A 10,445-nucleotide genomic window follows, 5' to 3' on the forward strand; every position below is an offset into this window, starting at 1 on the left:
CAGATGAATCGTACAACCTGTTATTAGGTTGCTGCCCCTGAATTGGTAATTTTAAGGAAATTTTGCTGTTTTTTGGTTATTATCTTGAATATTATTATAGATAGAGGTAAACTGTAAGAGCAATAATGTTCAGCAAAGTAAGATTTACAAGTAAGTCAACATGACCGAAATGGTCAGTTGACCCCTTTAGGAGTTATTGCTCTTTATAGTCAATTTTTAACCATTTTTCGTAAATCTTAGTTATCTTTTACAAAAATCTTCTCCTCTGAAACTACTGGGCCAAATTATTCCAAACTTGACCACAATCATCATTAGGGTATTTAGTTTAAAAAATGTGTCCGGTGACCCGGCCAATCAACCAAGATGGCCGCCATGGCTAAAAATAGAACATAGGTGTAAAATGCAGTTTTTGGCTTAAAACTCAAAAACCAAAGGATTTAGGGCAAATCTGACAATGATTAAAATTGTTTATCAGGTAAAGATCTATCTGCCATGAAATTTGCAGATGAATCGGACAACCCGTTGTTGGGTTGCTGCCCCTGAATTGGTAATTTCAAGGAAATTTTGCCGTTTTTTGGTTATTATCTTGAATATTTATATAGATAGAGATAAACTGTAAACAGCAATAATGTTCAGCAAAATAAGATCTACAAATAAGACAACATGATCAAAATTGTCAATTGACCCCTTAAGGAGTTATTGCCCTTTATAGTCAATTTTTAACATTTTTCATAAATTTTGGTAAATTTAAAAAAAATATTTTCCATTGTAATTACTGGGCCAAGATCATTATAAATAGAGATAATTGTAGCAACAAGAATGTTCAGTACAGCAAGATCTACATACACGTCACCATCACCAAAACACAATTTTGTCGTGAATTTATCTGTGTCCATTGTTTAATATGCACAAAGACCAAGGTGAGCGACACAGGCTCTTGAGAGCCTCTAGTTGGTATAAATATTGGTTTTGTGTCATTTGGTCTCTTGTGAAGAGTTTTCTCATTGGCAATCATACCACATCTTCTTTTTTATATATACTATATCTTTGTCCACCTGTCCTACCATCAGTCATGCAATGTTACGGTCGTTACACAATAGTCTCAGTATATTTGTTATCCAGTTTAAAAGTTGTCTCGTGTTCGCATGATCCAACATATAATTTACTCATACCACGTGACTTAACTCGGATATGTTAAAAAACGCAACTTCATCCAGTAAATAACAACCCGGATGGTGTAAAGAAAACCTTACTATAAGAAAAAGACAACAGAAAATGATACAGGATAGACACTTTAAAATGACGCATATATATGATTAACACACAAAAAAATAAATATTCTTTCCCCGTCGTTTAAATTTGATATGACCAGTTCGTTTCATTGGTTAGTTGGATTATGATTGACGAAAATATTTCACTTAAAAGTGAGAAAAAAGATCTGATTTCAAAATATATGATCATGTGTCAGTAGGGCTTTGATTACAAGGATCTGACAACATTCAATAATTACATCAGCCAAACAAATGTTTGCCGCAAATGTTTGAAAGTGTGTGTCATTTAGATGAAACAAGAGGATCCCGATTTTTTTTTAAAAACAAAATGAAAAATATAGACTGGTTCCCTGTCCTTTGTTTGGCTGTGAAAGATTACTCGTATGTTGCAAGGGAGAGGACCAGCCTAATGAAAAAATAGAGCGGAAAGAGGAGCATCACTGACAAATCCAATAATCAACTATGCTGATCTCTTGACAATCCGCAATCCTCGGGTGAATCCGCTACCCCCCTTCTATCCGTTAGTTGGGATGAAGGAACGGAATCGGCCGAGCTTAAACGATTTGATTTATTTGCGTCGTTTATACCGCTCGGTAGATCATGATGACCAGAGAAAAATGCTAAATTCAATTTGTTTATTCATGATTGTTGAAATTAATTTTAACTGTTTATTTTGTTTTTGATAATCAACATATGCTTAATAATTGACATTAGAAACTTGACCGTTTTTGTTTAATGTTCTCATACATATGCCGAATGAGAACACATTAGCATAGCAACGCTTATTGGAATTCCAAAAAGTAAAATCCTGAAGGGTTCATTAAAATGGGAAAACAATCTTATGCATACATAATAAACATACCATACATGAAAAAAGTTATAAACAAGTCAAGTTAATATCAATGATAAATAAGTATATAGATATTTGACCTAATTGAACCTTACTTTTGCAACGACATGAATTACCTTATGTAGCCAACACCACTTGACAAAATAAATTAAAAGTTAATAATTTGAGTGAAGCTGATTCGATTTTAAATTGCATTAATAATGTTTTTTTTTTTTTATTATTTTACTGCTGATTTTTGCAATGAAGGAAAAAGTGTTCCTCATCATCTAAAAGTTTGCAAACTTTACATAATTATCTCTATGTTTTCTAGAAAATCGGTCGACCCGGATAGAGAGTGGAAATTTTGACAGCCTCTCCAGAAAAAAAATGTGTTTCCTTCCAGCGTGTCAGTAATGAACCCCTTGTTCTAACATCTTTTATTCGGAGAAGTAACTGAGTTGAGTTCGAATAAGTAAATAATCATGATAAAAAAAGAAGATGTGGTATGATTGCCAATGAGACAACTCTCCACAAGAGACCAAATGACACAACAATTAACAACTATAGGTCACCGTACGGCCTTCAACAATGAGCAAAGCCTATATCGCATTATCAGCTATAAAAGGCGCCTAAATGACCAAGGTATATTAATTCAAACGAGAAAACTAACGACGAAATATATAAGACAGTACTTAATGTTTAAATCAAATTTTAAGATCCGTATTATGAAAACATTTAATAGTTTGTATGATATTTGAGAATTGGCTAATTAAAATCTGTTCATTATGAGGGTAGGAGAAATTGTGTTTTTTTTTTATTTGCTGGAACTTGAGGATCAGTTTATACGACGGATTTATTTTAAAGAAAAGTTTCGGGGTCTGTTTAGAAGACAATACTAGTATTGCATTATTATTAGAAATGATTGATGGTTGTTGTTTGCTTAATGTGCAGTGGAAAATATTGCAAACATATTCAAGACGAAAACAAATTAACAAATACTATAGTAGGTAGGTTCTGCAAAGTAGGGGGTCGACAGGGATACAGATTGCGAAATTTGAACTGGAACTTGAAATAAGAGTATATGGATAAGGAAATAGTTGTGACTTATGCCGTATTTTTACATCCCACACATTCAAATGAGGACCTACTTGAGCACCAGTATTGTTCCCGGAATGGGTGAATTGCAATACATATTTTAATGGAAATTTTCAGTTCAGAAAATATAAACATGCATAGGACGAATGGAACGGAATGGATATTTTTTCTGATGAAAGTATATAGTCAAGGAGGCTAGGCATTTTTTAAGGGTTAAGAGGAAACTAATTTGCCCTGTTAAAATCGTAATTTGACTGTCCCTTTGGTATCTTTCGTCCCTCTTTGATTACTTTCATATCAATAGAAAACGATAAACGTTATTAGAATTTCCCCCATTCCTGAAATCAGGATGATGAATTGCGATTAAGACAAGAACTTTAACTCCGAGCCCTTCCCTATGTATGTTTTCTTTTCCTTGTGTAAGTTTTCCTTTCCTTGTGTAAGTTTTCCTTTCCTTGTGTAAGTTTTCCTTTCCTTGTGTAAGTTTTCCTTTTCCTGGTAGACATCTTTTATTTTGGAGATTAAAACCCAACATGGAAGAGGGGGCGGGACCATTTTCGGGACGTCGGGATTGGTCGATTTTAGCTACGGGAAATTGGGATTGCCTTGTTTAGAGATCGGGAATTCGGGATAGAAAAACATCGGGATACGGGAAACCCACGTTTTTAGCCATGGGAAATCGGGATTTTTATGTTGAAATATAACGGGATTGACAAAAAAATGTACAGATAAAAGTGCCATTTTCATTATACTTCAATCAGAATCGCATCTAGAAACAGAAAAGATCCAGATCTAGTTGTTATTTTCCGCTCGTTTTTTTTTTTAAAGTAACCGTAGCCAGTGCTATATCTAATATCCACTGTACGCGAATGAAATGCTAACCCAAATTCATGATAAATGTCTAAGCTCCTTGGTATTAGTGTCGTTCTGATTTAGAGGATCAGTATACTCAAAGAGGGTGGTAAATTTTTTTTTCGTGCAACGTGTTTTGCCATTTTTATTTTCAACCTTCCGTGAAAAAAGTTCGTGGTCCACTGTGAAATTGGTAAAAACGGCACCGTGCAAGCATTTTTTTAATTTTTCGTTCATCGTGAGATTGGAATTTTATTTCGCGTTTGTCCGTGAACATATCGCCTCTTTACAACCCTTCCCAAAAGTTAGACTTGATTTGGATATTTTCAATAAGAGTAAGATTATGTAAGACCTACAAGAAAACACATGTGTTTCCGGTACCCCTATATATATCTTCCCTAATTCTAAGTACCTAATATCTAACTCTACTCTTAAAAGGTTTTTGGATGTTATGTGGGCAAGTACTTAGAAAGTCAGAATTTTTTTCCCATATGAACCAGTCAAAAACGTTTGAAAAAAAACTATTTTGCTTTCCTACCGATCCTAATTTTTTAGGGGATGTTACCTGCAACACATGTAATTTTTTCTTGGCTTTACTACACAGATAATTTCACAGACACAGTCTTCTCTATAATCGAATATCATATAAAAATATTTATGGCATTCTGCAATTTTGAAGAAAGCAAATACCCCAACTTGACCTGTTTAAAATGTACGTACTGAATATATTGGTCAAAATGCACAAATTGAAAGCAAATAATTAAGAACAACATTACTCAGAGGGTTTAATTTTCAAAGTTTACCAGGACGGCCTCCTTTCAAAGTTGTGTCAGATGTGTATATTCTTTACCTAAAATAGTGGAGGACCTCTTTATTAAAAAAATGGTGATTTCTTGTTTATCGGGATCGGGATTTTTAACAAAATATGTCCGGGATTTCGGGATTTTCTTATATTAAAACCGGGAAATCGGGATGAGACCACCTCTAGCCCCCCTCAAGAAAGTCTATTAATTTTATTTATAATTTCAGGATTTCCGGCTTGGGCGTACATGTGGTTATCAATATGGATAAATTTATTTTATTAAAGTGTCACGTATTGATCTTATACAATCTTATACAATAGTAAAATATTTACACAAGTACAATCACATGAAAAAAAGATAAAAAAAACCTAATCTATAAAGACTTATGAGACACTGTTATATACATATAAAACAGCTCAATCACACAATGTAAAAAAAAGAAAAGAAAAAAAGAAAATGATTAGAAATTTCATGTATTTATCTTGCAAACTTGATAAATATATTTACAGCTTCTGTAATACTCATTTGATATAGTAAATTCCTGAGAGTCGGTTTTTCCTACTCATTTAAATTTTATGCATTTTTAATGTTTTTAATGTATATTATTTTTTAACTTATATGTAACCTTTGTATTTGCGTGATTTAATGAGTATAAACTATCTATCTATCTTAATCTTTTTTTAAGCAAGAACGCATGACATTTCCTGATACAAATAACGATCTATTATAATACGTTCGTTACAACTCGGCCGATTCCGTACCTTCAGCGGATTCACCCGAAGGTTCCCGATTGACGATCTACAATGTTAAAATGATTATAGTAATAATATGATAACGACTTTTGTACATCAAAATTATACGTACAATGTGGACAGTGACTTTTTCAAAATGTTAACGACTTGGCACATTGCACCCCCTTTCGAAATGACCAACCAAATAAATCAAAGAACCACGAAATGGGGTCTGATGAGATTCGATAATTTATGTGGTTTGCATTTTTCTCCAGCCTATGATTTATGTCGCGAAAAGGGAAATTAGAGAGCCTGAATTTTCGTCGGCGGCATCAGTTTAGGTTCAGTATGTGGTTAAATTTTTTTAAATATCTATAACTTTGTCAAATCTTTGTGAAATTTTACGGAAGTTGCATAGAAACTGTTTATGATCAAAAGATTATCTAGAGTTTAATGATGAAATTAATGTTTAATTTCCCCGTATTTCATTGAAAACAAATAATTTCTTTTTGCAGGTAAAAGGTAGTTACATTTTGGGGTTAATGTTTCTTATGCTACATCAATTACTTCGTCAACTTTAGAAGAAGCTTTTTATGATTAATACTTAAAGTCAAAATTTTGACAAAAAAGATCGTACATTTTTCAGTACTAAACTGTCAGACTTATCTTTACTAAATTAACAAACGGTCTCTGGTTTTGTTTAGGAAGTTACCCTTTGATTTGAGGGGGAAAAGGGGGAGCTAGGATGAAAAATGTTGTCCTGTAATTTTTTTAGTTGTAATCTCTGTCCTACCTTTGTATTTTTTACTTTTTTCGGTCCTGCCTTTTTTTATAAGAACATCCGGGCTTTTTTGTTGTTTTTTTACATAAATTTACATCCTGCCTTTTTTTTTTTGCAAAGTTGATCATCCTGCCTTTTTGCTTACTCAAAACTCCTCTCCTGTCTATAACTTAAATGGTAGCTTCCTTAACTTTGAAACCTGCATAGATGGTCATGAAACTTGTGCAGATATCAATATTCCAGATTAAGAAAAAAACATCTTTAAATAATGATTGATCTTTTTAACTTCTGTAAAGGACTGATAAATGGATTCACTTTTTGCTGCAAATCTCAGGCGAGAACCAGGGTTCTACAGAACCCTTAAAATGCAAATTTTAATATTGAACCTGAAAATTTCTGGAAATTAATTATTTCAAGTTCATTAACGAATTTTTGGTTGATAGAATGCTTGGCCCCACATGCAGCTCCTTTTACTCATATTTGAAATTAATTGCATGGTTTGGACGACTTCTCTAAAACCAATGACCATTAGATTCCAAATTAACACAATGAATAGATCAAACATAAAAAAAACACATTTAGATTCCGTGCACAGAATAATAATATTGATGATTATTTAATGACAGGAACAGTATCTCAATTTCGATACAATATTGCTTTCGTTGGCTTTGCCCCCTAACTTGGACCAACTACCGGACGACAGGTCCTTACACTCCTCGCCGAATTTCGGGCGTACACGTAAAAATGACCTACTAGCTACGGCACTGGTTTTAAAGAATCTGAAAACTGATTCTTGAAATAATTGATTTAGACAGCGTTGATGTCTTCAGAAGTATGAAGCTCCTCTTGTTAGCGAGATTTGTTGATTTTTTTTTTTTGTAAGTTAAATTGATCCCTTTTAAGAACATTTTCCAGCGCATTGACCAACACATTAGGGAAATCATTAGGTAAAAAGAAAAGATGCATTTGCAATTCTCAAGTACTGCGTTGCTATATTAATCTTAAAAATATTAAAGTTTGTATGATTCAAGAAAGATAATTCAACCTGAACATTATCCGTTTATTGCCAATTTCAATCATTGAGCGCGATGTTTTTTGAGTATGTGATTACTTGACCCGTTTTAATAGTGATTGTTTGAAAACAAGACCAAATCCTTCGTGATTATTCGAATATTTTAAACTAATCAAAGACTGTATATTAAAAAAAATCAATTATAATAATTATGTGATATATTGGCCAAAAAATTGTCATGAAGTGATTATTTGGACACCCCACCGAGGGGCCTCTTTACTACACGTGAGATTTACTTTGTCTCCAGGTAATTATGCCGATGACTGCGGTATTATATTTAATTATAAGAACAGTACTGTATACACCATGTACACTATATAGAAAGATACGAAATATTGCAATACCTAGTTAAGTAGTAAATGTTTAATCAAACATGTTTTAGGTCAATTGACAAGATCGGCGCATGTCTACACAAATGTTATTTATGCCTCTGGTGCCTCCGTAATGTACTTATTTTAATTCTCCATTTTGATGCTGAACATTAATCTGTATCCAGTGACAATTTGTACGGATCTTTTCACAATCTTCATGTTCTATTTCATATTTTAATCATACATGTATATATATATACCTATTGCTGTGTAGCTCATTCTACGTGGCGGACAGTGGCGTAGGTAGGTCTTTTTAACGTGAACGCCCGAACCTTGGTAAGGGGTCTTACGGCCCCACGTGGGTCCTGATCAAAGCACCGGTTGGTAGTGGGCTAGAGGGGGCGAATCCACCAAAAGCTAACGGAAGAATTTATTCTATTGGGGTCTTTGACCTTTAACTGCATGCTCTCGTTAACCATGCACTTATTATGATAAACCTGCACTGTACTATACTTTTTAAAAGGTTATCAACACATGTTAATAAAATGTTCGTAATGGTTTTTGTATACCTTTGTAATTTTTCCGAGAATTTTCTATCCTATGAGGAACTACAATTTGAGTTTTGCATGAAGCTTGACAAAACCTAAACTGGACCCCTGCTGTTGTTTCGCTCTTATCTACGCAGTATCAATCATCGGGTGGCCAGTTTAAACAAAACCCACAAAGACCAAATCCAGCATTGACGATTGTAAAGCTCAAGTTTTCGATGAGAATTCAGAAGAAATGATGGTGTCGGACGGAGTGGTCTAGAGCGATGGACACAGTACTAGTGCAGGCGATGCTGAATCGATATCACAAAAGCATGAGATCGAATCTCGACGAAAACAAAAATTTGCTTACACAAAATTGCAGATTTAAGAGTAGTTATGTTTCTTCTATTCTCTTTAATATGCAATCTCTTTTTCTTGGTATGTTATATCTTCTTAGTACTGTAATTCTACTCTATTAAAGCCATGGCAACCGAAGAATTACCATGCCACTTCACATTTGCTATTACTCGACAAACGACTTCATCTATATTACCAACAGATTTATATATTGAACCATCATTGATAGATTATAAGTACCAGCACAACGACATGAATAACATTAGAATTTGAAACATCACTACAAGAGCAGTCACCGTTCCACCAAATGCTATAATTCGCCGTTTCAAAATCTTATGCATCCTGCGTAATATTTTCAAAAGGTATACATCAAAACGTCGTGATTGGTTAAAAATGTCATAAACAATAGAAATTCAACCAATGACGTAACGTTATTTTCGTTTTGGTGTACAAACAATGAGATTACCCATAGTCCTCTAGATACTGAAAAGGCAAATTGGTGAATTATCCAAGATCAACCTATCAATAAAGAGAAAGAATTTACACCGACCTTATTACAACACATAGATATATCCACCGATAATAAAACACCACATCAGCTTTAACTTGAAAATACAGAAACAATAGATGGTAAAAAAACCTTTCATTCAATGGCACGGGCAGTTCTCAAGTCAGTAATGCAAAAGAATCTTCTATTTAACCGTCCATGGTGAATTGTGTCAAGACATTGTCTGTATTTGTATAGGAAAATCTATGTGCTCATAAAAATGTGTTTACTGTGAGCAGAAGATTTATAGTATATAAAAAAGTCAAAATTAAAACCCTTCAAAATTTTGACAGATTTGTAAAGATGACCTTTCGCTTCAATTAAAAAAACGACCATAACAGGTCCTTACAACAGGCATATTGTGATAGTACTTCGAATGATTTATTATAAAGGTGGTTGTTCGCACTTTTTGTAGTAGTTTAAGTTCATTTTGTGTGATAATTGTAGTTCAATACAGTGAAAGATAGTTAATAATAACTTTATTACAAAAATTAAAACCCTTACGGGTTAAAATGCAAACATAATATACACAAGAAACATACAATATATGAAACAAGTGATAAACAAGTCAAATTATAATAATATTAATAATATATATACAAGTATAAACGTCAGGTAATTGACCAATGTGGACCTAGTTTTCTCAATTCAATGGGTTGCTTTATATACTATAGTAGCTCTACAACAAATCTTTATTAGGACCTTAAATAGTTAAGAGTTTGAGTCAAGCAGGTTAACATTTTGATTTTGGGATTTATTTGCATTTATAAGGGGATTTCTAATATAACTGTTGATTTTGCAATGAAGGAAAAAGTGTCCCTCTTCATCTAAAATTTTACAAATTATACACACTAATTTTAAAGTTTACTACAGAGGTAAAGTTTTGAACTGTTATCAATATTTGAAAGTTTTTCAAGTGTGATTTCTTCCTACTTTTCTATAACAAGATGTTTTAAAAAAAATTGAGCGAGTTTTTTTAAAGTTTAAAAGGTTTATCAAAATCAACATATTCTTCTTCATAAATATTAAAATCTTTAAAAATATGATTGCAAAAGTGTAGCAAGTGTATATTTCATCTTCAGACATAGAATACAGGTATATACTTTTGTAAATGAATATATAGACGACAACAAAAAATGTTCAAGTTAAGGCAAAGTGTATTATCTTTTTAGTTATATACCAATTGCTGGTTATAGTTTAACTGAAAGCTATTGCTAGAAGGAATTTCCTAAATTCCTGAAAAAAACAATAAATGTTAAAAATTAA

The sequence above is a fragment of the Mytilus galloprovincialis genome, chromosome 14, assembly GCF_965363235.1.
Source record: "Mytilus galloprovincialis chromosome 14, xbMytGall1.hap1.1, whole genome shotgun sequence".
Classification (NCBI taxonomy): domain Eukaryota; kingdom Metazoa; phylum Mollusca; class Bivalvia; order Mytilida; family Mytilidae; genus Mytilus; species Mytilus galloprovincialis.